Source organism: Macaca mulatta, chromosome 3 (assembly GCF_049350105.2).
Source record: "Macaca mulatta isolate MMU2019108-1 chromosome 3, T2T-MMU8v2.0, whole genome shotgun sequence".
In the NCBI taxonomy this organism is placed as follows: domain Eukaryota; kingdom Metazoa; phylum Chordata; class Mammalia; order Primates; family Cercopithecidae; genus Macaca; species Macaca mulatta.
The window spans coordinates 31,621,957-31,631,557 of record NC_133408.1 but is presented as its reverse complement, the minus strand read 5'-3'; the positions used below and the strand labels follow the sequence as shown (position 1 = coordinate 31,631,557).

The window sequence follows — 9,601 nt, the reverse complement described above, 5'->3', positions numbered from 1 at the left end:
CGAAACCAGCCTGACTAACATGGAGAAACCCTCTACTAAAAATACAAAATTAGCCGGGTGTGGTGGCGCATGCCTGTAATCCCAGCTACTCGGGAGGCTGAGGCAGGCGAATCGCTTGAACCCAGGAGGCAGAGTTTGTAGTGAGCTGAGATCGCGCCACTGCACTCCAGACTGGGCAACAAGGATAAAACTTCATCTCAAGAAAAAAAAAAAAAAAACATTCTTCAAAATCATCATGACTTTTTGTTTTTTTTTTAGCTGTCCCTTAATTCTGCCAAGCAATACTTTGGAGATTTTAATATGCAGGTCTAGCATGAAGCTTAGTAAGTATACTATCCCTATGGGCTTCATGTTTGTTCATTCTATTTTAAAAGACATTTTAATTTAAAATTTAGTTGAGCCTTACTACTATATAGAAACATAACTGATTTTTGTGTTTTCATGTTGGATTCTTTGGCTTTACTACGCTCAGTTCCAGTAACACTTTTTATGGGTGTCTTTGCATTTTCAACATAAATGATCATCTCACCTGTAAATAATGTCAGTTTCATTTTTTCCTTTCCAACATGTACGACATTTTATTTATTTATCTTACTTTTAATCATATTATTTTTGCCCTATTGCACGAATTGGGACTCCCAATATAATTTTGAAAAAAAACCTGGTAAGAACAAATCTCTTCACATTGCCCCTGATCTTAGAGGAAATCATTCAGTCTTTCACAAAAGTGATGTTAGCCAGTTTTGGTGGATGTTTTTATCAGGTTGAAGAAGTTTCTTTCCATTCATAGTTTGCAGGTAAATTTTATTATTATCGAATTGTGAATTTATCAAATGCTTTATTCTTTATCTGTTGAGATGAGCTTATGTTTCTCCTATTTTGTATAATAATATGGTGGATTATATTGATTACTGGATATTAAATCAAACTTCATAGGGCTGAGATAATGTGCTTTTTTTTTCTTTTTTTGCATTTTTGGATATTGTTTACTAAAATTTTGTTTGGGATTTTTACAACTATGTTTAGGTGACTTATAAGTCCATTTCATGTAAATATGTATGCATGTATTTATGTGTTTATTCATTTATTCAAATATTGCCTTTGGTTGGTTTTCAAATCAGGTAATTTGGACTGATAAAGTAAGTTGAGAAGTATTTTATTTTTATTTTTTGGAACCATGTGTGCAAAATTGATATTATTTTTCTTTAAATGTTTACAATTCACCAGTGTCATCTAGGCATGGAGCTTTCTTTGTAAGAAGAATATCAATTATAAATTCAATTTGTTTAGTAGTTGTAAGGCTATCTATCCAGTTATCTGTGACTTGTTGAGGAATCCTTTGTCAGTGTATGTATTTCAAGGAGTTAGCCCATTACATCCAAGATTTCGATAAGCCTATAGTTTGCTCATAATATTACCTTTAATCATTTTGATGTCTGTAAAATCTGTATTTACGTCCATTTGTTCATTATTGATGTTGGTTATTTATGTGTTTTCTTTTATTTTCTGATTAATCCAGTTAATGCTTTAGCATTTTTTTCCTCTGTTCAAGAAACCAAATTTTAGTTTCATTGCTTTACTTTTTTTTTCTCTTTTTCTTGATTTTTTCACTCAACTTTATTATATTCTTCCTTCTAATTATGTCAGGTTTAATTTTTCTATTTTTGTTTCTTACAGTGAAATCTTAGCTCACTGATTTTAGATCTTTATTAATGCTATATAGTTCCTTTAAAGCACTGCTTTAGCTGCATCCTACAAATTTCATACAGCATGTTTTCATTTAGCTTACATTTTATCTAATTTATTCTTACCTATGGTTTATTTATAGATGTGTTGTTTAATTTTCAGACCTGATGATTTTCCAAATATTATTGATTTTTAGATTAATTCTTTAGTGACCACAGAACTTCACATGGTTTCAATTTTCTTAAATTTATTGAGATTGGTCAATCTTTTTGTTCAGGCATTTTATACCCTTGCTAATTTTCTGCCTTCTCTTTCTATCAATTACTGAGGGAGAAGTGTTCATATCTTCAATTATGATTTTGGATATGTGTAGTTCTTTTTCAATTTCTATCAATTTTAAACCTCTGGTATTAGTGTACCCACATTAAGGTTTTTTATGTATACTGATGAATTGATCCCCTCAAAATTATGAATATCATTCTCTTTAAAAAAGTATTTAATCAACCAAGATCGTAAATATTCAAAGTGTACAACACAATGATTACATATGTATACATGATATAGTGATTACCACAATGAAATTAGTTAACACATCTATTACCATCCAAGCCGTATATTAGATTTGTTCATCTTCTAACTTAAAGTTTGTACCCCTTGTGTTACATTTCTTGTTATAAACTCTACTTTGTCTTATATAAATATGAGCACTCTAGCTTCTTTTTAAAAATGTTTGCTTTGTGTATTTATTTTAATCCTTTTGCTTTTAACCTATATGTCTTTATATTTAAAATAGGTTTTTTCTAGATAATGTCTTAGGTATTGCTTTTTGATTCAATCTGACAACCTCTGCTTTTTCATTGTTTTTAATTGAGATGTTCAGACAATTTAAATGTATCATTATTTTCAGTATAGTTGTGTTTGCATTCATGATATTGCAGTTTTTTTCTACTTGTCTCACCCATTCCTGTTCCTTTTTTTCTTTTTCCCTTCTTTATTTTTGATTAAGATTTTAAAATTTATTTTATTTTTACCATTAGTTTTACTTTTGTGTTTTTTATTGGATACTCTAGGGTTTATACTATACATCTTTACCTTGCAATTATACTTTTCCTAATAATATTATACCAGTTCATGTGTACAGTAAGACCCTTATAACAATATACTTCTATTTTCAAACTTTCCATCATTTCTACTATTCGTGGTGAAAATTTTATTTCTCTGTATACTACAAACACCACAATATATTTTTAAAGCACACAATTAATTTTATAGATTAAAAATGCTTACATTTACCCGCTTTACTTCCATTTCTAGTGCTCTTCCTTCATTTGTACAGATACAGATTTTTGTCTGATTTTATTTTCCTTCTGTCTAAAGGATGTACTTTGACATTTCTTGTAGTGCAGCTCTGTTGAGGGTTAATTCTCTCAGTGGTTGTTTTTTCTGGGGAAAAAAAAGTGTTAATTTCCCCTCAGTTTTGAAAAAATTTCACTAGGTAAAACTTGTAGGTTGGCAGTTTCTTTTTCTCATTCAGTATTTTAAAGGTTTTTCTTTATTGTGTTAGTTTTAAGTACTTTCTGAGGAGTCTGCCGTAATTCTTATCTTCGGTCTTCAGTATGCAATGTGTCTTTTTTTCTTCTGACTGCTTTTAAGATGTTAACTTTAGCAGTAATTTTCAGCAATTTAATTTTGCCATGTCTCAATGTACTTTTCTTCAGTTTCATTCTGCTTGGGACTTGTTGAACTGCTGGGATCTGTAGTTTGATAATTTCTTAGCCTTTATTTCTTCAAAAATCTGTTTTTTGTTCCTTCTAACTCTCCTCCTTTTGGTACTCCAATTATATGTAAGTTAGACTATACAATATTGTCTTATAGGCCACGTATTTTCTGTTCACTTTAGTTCCCAGACTTTTTCCTCTGTGCTTGCTTTATGTTGAATAATTCCTATATAATGTCTTCAATTTCATTGACCTTCTTTGTCTGCAATGTGTAATCAGCTATTAATCTTATCCCTAATCTTGGCTTACTGCAACCACTGCTTCCCAGATTCAAGTGACTCTTTTGCCTCAGCCTCTTGAGTAGTTTGGATTACAAGTGCACACCACCTGTAATATCTGGCTAATTTTTGCAGTTTTGGTAGAGACTGGTTGGCTCTACTAAACTCAGGCTATCTCCAACTCCTGGCCTCAGATGATCCACCCATGTTGGTCTCCCAAAGTGATGAGATTACAGGCATGAGCCATTGCGCTTGGCCTAAATGTTTATTTATTTATTTATTTGAGACAGAGTTTCACTCTGTCACCTAGGCTGGAGTGCAGTGGTGCAATCTCAGCTCACTGCAACCTCCACCTCCATGGTTCAAGCAATTCTTGTGCCTCAGCCTCCCAAGTAGCTGGGACTACAGGCACATGCCACCATGCCTGGCTAATTTTTGTAATTTTTACTAGAGACAGGGTTTTGCTTTGTTGGCCAGCTGGTCTTGAACTCCTGGCCCCAAGAGATCTGCCCGCCTTGGCCTCCCACAGTGCTGGGATTACATGCATGAGTCACCGCACCAGGCCTACATATCTTTAAATAATGTATATGTGACTGCACAATTGCAGCATTGGTATCTAGATAGATAATCAATTCATCTATAAACCAGTGATCAAGTAACTGTCTAAATATTTAAAACACAGCTCTTGTTTAGATCTTTCTTAGTTGTGATGACCTTTTTCTGTTGGGTGGTGGGGAGCCCTGCTGGTCACTTTGAAAATCTACTAAGGTCGAATCTTCTGATATCCTGAAGGTTTCTTTCAGCTGGATTAAGCTCCTACCTCCAGGCAAGCCCAAGTTTGTGGCCTCCCATATTAATGCTCTTCCTATCTCCCAGAGTCGACCGTATTTGTTCAGCTCAGTGTCTGAGAGCAGCTCACTCCAATTAACTAGAGTTGTTGACTTTTGCAGAAATGGAAGCAGTGGGATCCAACCGATACTTAGCTGCAATACGAAAGTGAGTTCACTTGGTACCTGATGTCCAAGTAAGATGCACTGAAGTGTCAAGATTTTCACATTCTTTCTGATAAATTGATTCTCCAAATTCTGTCCCATCACTGACATTCGTGTGTAGTTGGAAGTCTCCAGTCCTATAAAGCCCACTGAGAAGTTATTCCTTGTCAGCTTTGACACTGTCAAAGGTCATCTGGTACCCAGCAAGCCAGCCTCATCACCAAAGACAGCCAAACCATGGATTTCAAGTCCTGAAAAATGAAAGTCAACATCACAACCAAAGTGTATACATTCTCGTTGTAACAGGAGGACTTGATCTTATCACTTATCTCTCCTGTGTTTGGTAAGAAGATAGTATCTAATGTCAGTTTCAACCTTGAGACACCTGGTCTTTAACTGTGATTTCTGTTCCCAGAGTGTTCTACTTTTCTGTGAAAGTCAGATCATATCACACCATTTATATTTGGCCTCCAACATCCCAGTAATTTTACCAGTGTCTGTATTAGATGAAGCAGATGTTGAGAATTCCATGCCACTGCATGACTTTTTTTTTTCACATCCAGTTTCACCAACCCTGAGCCAACTCCTTTGTGGAAAGTATCTCTGACAGCTATGCCAAAGTCAGCATACGATGGAGGAATACAATGGCCACACTCAGGTCTGTCTGTAGGTCACCATGGTGAAGTCTTGGGAAGAGATAATCTGGTGGTCTCCGGATGGGGGTGCTCCCACTGCTGTGCTCACAGCTGAGGCCACTGGGTTTGCCTGCCATGGGGTCACAGCTGCCTCAGCTGGAGGACAAAGTGGAGGCACCATTCCACTTGCAGTCTGAATGTTTTTAAAATGTAAAAATATTTTTGAGCTGTATTAGTGCTTTCCTTAGAAACAGAATCAATATGATAGATAGCAGTAAGATAGATAGATAGATAGATAGATAGATAGATAGATAGATAGATAGAAGACAAAATGAGCCAGCCGCAGTGGCTCACACCTGTAATCCCAGCACTTTGGGAGGCCGAGGTAGGAGGATCATGAGGTCAGGAGTTAGAGACCAGCCTGACCAATATGGTGAAACTGAATCTCTACTAAAAATTAGGCGGGCATGGTGGTGCATGCCTGTAATCCCAGCTACTCGTGAGGCTGAAGGAGGAGAATCGCTTGAACCTGGGAGGCAGAGGTTGCAGTGAGCTGAGATCATGCCATTGCACTCTAGCCTGGTGACAGAGTGAAACTCCTGTCTCAAAAAAAAAAAAAAAAAGATAAAATGAAATGCATTATGGAAATTGGCTCACACAGTTATGGAGGCGAAGTCCCATGATGTTTCATCTGCAACCTGGAGAACTAGGAATGTCATTGTTGTAATTCAGCTTGAGTTGGAGGGACTGATTATGTAAATCTTAGTCCACGGCCAAATGACTGAGAACCAGGGTCCTCCTTGGTATAAATTCCATGCCCAAAGGCCTGAGAATCAGAAGCTCCGATGCCCAAGGACAGCATAACCTGGATGTCCCAGCTTAAGGAAAGAGAGCTAAATTCTTCCCTTCCTCTGCTTATTTTGTTCTATCTGGGCCTACAAAGGATTGGATGATGCATATCCATACTGGTAGCAGCAGATCTTCTCTACTTAGTCTACTGATTCAAACGAGAAGCTCTTCAAGAAACACCCTCACAGACACACCGGAAATAATATTTTACCAGCTACCTGGGTATCCCTTAACCCAGTCAAGTTGACATGTAAAATTAACCATCACATTAACCTTATTTCTAGCAGTAAATTCTTGATAAATATTTGTTGGATGAACAAATGTCACATTCTTTTCCAATAATAATAGCTGTATTTCTACTAATAACTGTTACTGAGTGTTTAGTAAGTATCAAACTCTAGACTATGTTTTTATGATTAAACCTCATTTAGTTCTCACAACAAATTGTGATGGAAAAATAAGGAAACTGAGGCTTAGAAACATGACGAAACTTGCCTGAAGTTAAACAACTGATCAGAAGATTGACCCAGAGAGCTTGTCTCCAGAATCCAGTCTGAATCACTACCTACTGTGCCTTTATTTTAGCCACTCATGAACAAATAAATTTAGTAACCCTCTTGGCTAAAACATCTGGTACACATAGTTTAGTTGTATATGATTGAAAATTTTTTTTGCACATATATTACTTTTCATTAGAATTGTTATAGTGATTAGCATGCTTATATTTTCCCAAAAGTGCCATCTCTCCATCACAAATTCTAAAGTCAATGAGTTGTCTTTAAGAAAAATAACTGGTTTATATCTTTTAGGCTCAATTCTTGGAGTGATCAATCCTCCTAATGCTCATCTTCTTTCCAGTTAGTAAAGTCTGGGTCCTTGCACTTTTTTGGATTCTCTTTTTAAATGTAATAGAAAAGAAGCAGCTTTGGGCTTTGTCCAGTGTGTTCCTGAGTTGTGATGCGGTTGTCTGTAGTAAGGATATCAATAACTGTGGAATGACAATGGTGATTCACATTGCCATTGTTTCCTTCTAACCTCCTGGGAACAACTTTTTTCACTGTGTGGGTTTGTCTGTGATGGAGAGAGCTACAACAAAAACTGTGGTTGCCACCATTTTTACATCGGATGGAGGGATAGATACTTTTCATTGTGATTCAAAATAAGTAATTTCTGGCAGAAATAAAAAGAAGTCTCTTGCTGTGCTTATTCCATAGCTAGTGACGAATATTAATATTACACCTCCATAACCAGAGGCCTTTACTGTGGATGACTTTGGCAACGATACATCCTAAACAAATTTGGGAAGTATGATGATGCTTGAGATATGCCATGTTTTCCTTTTTTACTTTCTAATTTTCTGCTTTCCTCTCTCCTTTTCTTAATGGGCTGTGTGTGTGTGTGTGTGTGTATGTGTTTGTGTGTATGTACACTTTGGTGTGTCTCTTAAAAAGTCTTTTCATCTCAAGCTCCCTGATGTATCTGCAGTGCGTCCACCCCTCTCTGCCTCTGCTTTCTCTCCTAGCTTCTATCATTCCCAGCCTGAACTATAACCTCCTAATTGGTGTCTCCAGTTGTGTTCTGTTTCCCTATTGTTGATTCACCACACACTGTTTAAAAGATGTTTTACGAATGAAAATTTGAGCATCCCTGTTGCTTAAACATATTTGGTGGCTGCCTCAAATCCTTAATATTTCTAATCTTCATGGTTATGTTCCTGAAAATATTCTCTAGCCACATTCATTTACTAGATCATCAGATTTGGTGTGTTTTTGGCTGTCATTATAGTAAGATATTTGTGTTATCAATCAGTACACATACACATACATACACACACCTGCCTACAACAAAAGTTTCACAAAAATACCTACGTTTTCTACACATACATATCCATGTACCTATGTGACATAGATGTATAATATATGTATGAGTACTCCCCATTACATGGAACCAGGAATATGTTTGTCCTATTTGGGTACTTATGGCCAACATTTAGAATTTTTCCCAGTACAGAATAGGTACCTAGGATATATTTGTTGTTAAGAAGTCATAAGCTAAAATAACCTTTATAAAAGAATGGTATGTTAAGAAGCCATAAGCTAAAATAATCTTTATGAAAGAATGCTATGTAAGTGTTTCACGCTCAGGAGTTTCCAATAAAATAGTTTTCTGTAGGAAAAGCAATCTAAGAAAATATTTTCTATTTCTATTTATTGATGTGATTTTATGTGTTAACTAAAAGTCACACATAATAATTTTCCTTTGAAATGAATAATAGTAACTCTTTCAGTGATAGTTTCACATATTGCACATTTTAACATACACTATACAACATAGTAAAACAAACCACATTAAAAAATTTATGTGTTGCTTTGTTTAAGGTAGAACATTACATTCATTTTGTTCTGATATGTTTGGCTTTAGACAGATATATATTTTCATTTACTAGACAAGATTCATCATTGTAGAATCCATTAAGTAGGCAATCAGTACCTAAAAGCTTTAGATGTTTAGAGGATGTTTGGAAAACTGATGAAATGGGAATCTGAGCTGCACAGGTAGGATCCATTTAATTTGGGGGCATGCAGGAGTCAGCCTTAAGGGAGATTCATTATGATGGTTAATAAAACCACCTAGCATATGTAATTGGTGTGGGATTGCATTGATAAACTTCCTTTCTAAGGTATTTGAGCTGGCTATTGAGCCTTTCAGCTTTCAATGTTGGATAAAATTTATATTAGTCTCAAGCACCAAAACCAAGTAGTTTCATGTGTTGACTATTTGTGAGTCTTTATACAGTCCAACTTTATACCAGGATTTGAATGGGGCAAAAGTGCATTGTTCTAATATTCAGATACCGACATATATCGGGTATGGTGATTGATAGATTTCCTAAAGTCATCTCTTATTTGCGTTTCTTAATATCAGCTGTGGTTATTGTCTCTTCCAAAGTTATTTAAAGGAAGAATAGGGTTCTTACTGCTTTTTTATAATTAAAAAAACAAAAGGAAAACAGACTCAAAAATTGATAGTAGTTGGGGTCCAATCTTTGCATTTTTCTATTAAATCTTGAACTCATATATGATATGGATGACGTGTTCTTCTTACAATGATTTACTAGTTGGGAATTGACTAAGCTGCAATGAAGAGATTTTTAAAATATGGAAATTTGAAAGAATTCTTAAAAACAGTTACTTTAAAAATTATCCAGGTAAATTAAAATAATTTATTGCATGCTTTTCTATTTTCTGCCCAGCCTTTAAACTTTTATTTGGCTGTGATGGTATTATTTTTCTTTCTCAGCAAGATATGGAGATGATAATTGTTTATTCCAGTTATGATCTTTATATTTGTGATCCTTCCCTGACCAGCTGTGCTAGAATATGTTGTTAACACTATCCTGGGAATCATGTAAAAACCTTGGTCACTTAACGTCAGGAGGTAAT

At 35.2% G+C, this 9,601-nt stretch overlaps 1 pseudogene; it reads right to left on the bottom strand.

The window, feature by feature from the left end:
- Positions 1 to 4,606: 4,606 nt before the first annotated feature.
- LOC100428556 (non-selective voltage-gated ion channel VDAC2 pseudogene) lies at positions 4,607 to 5,446 on the bottom strand (annotated as a pseudogene).
- Positions 5,447 to 9,601: the final 4,155 nt, after the last annotated feature.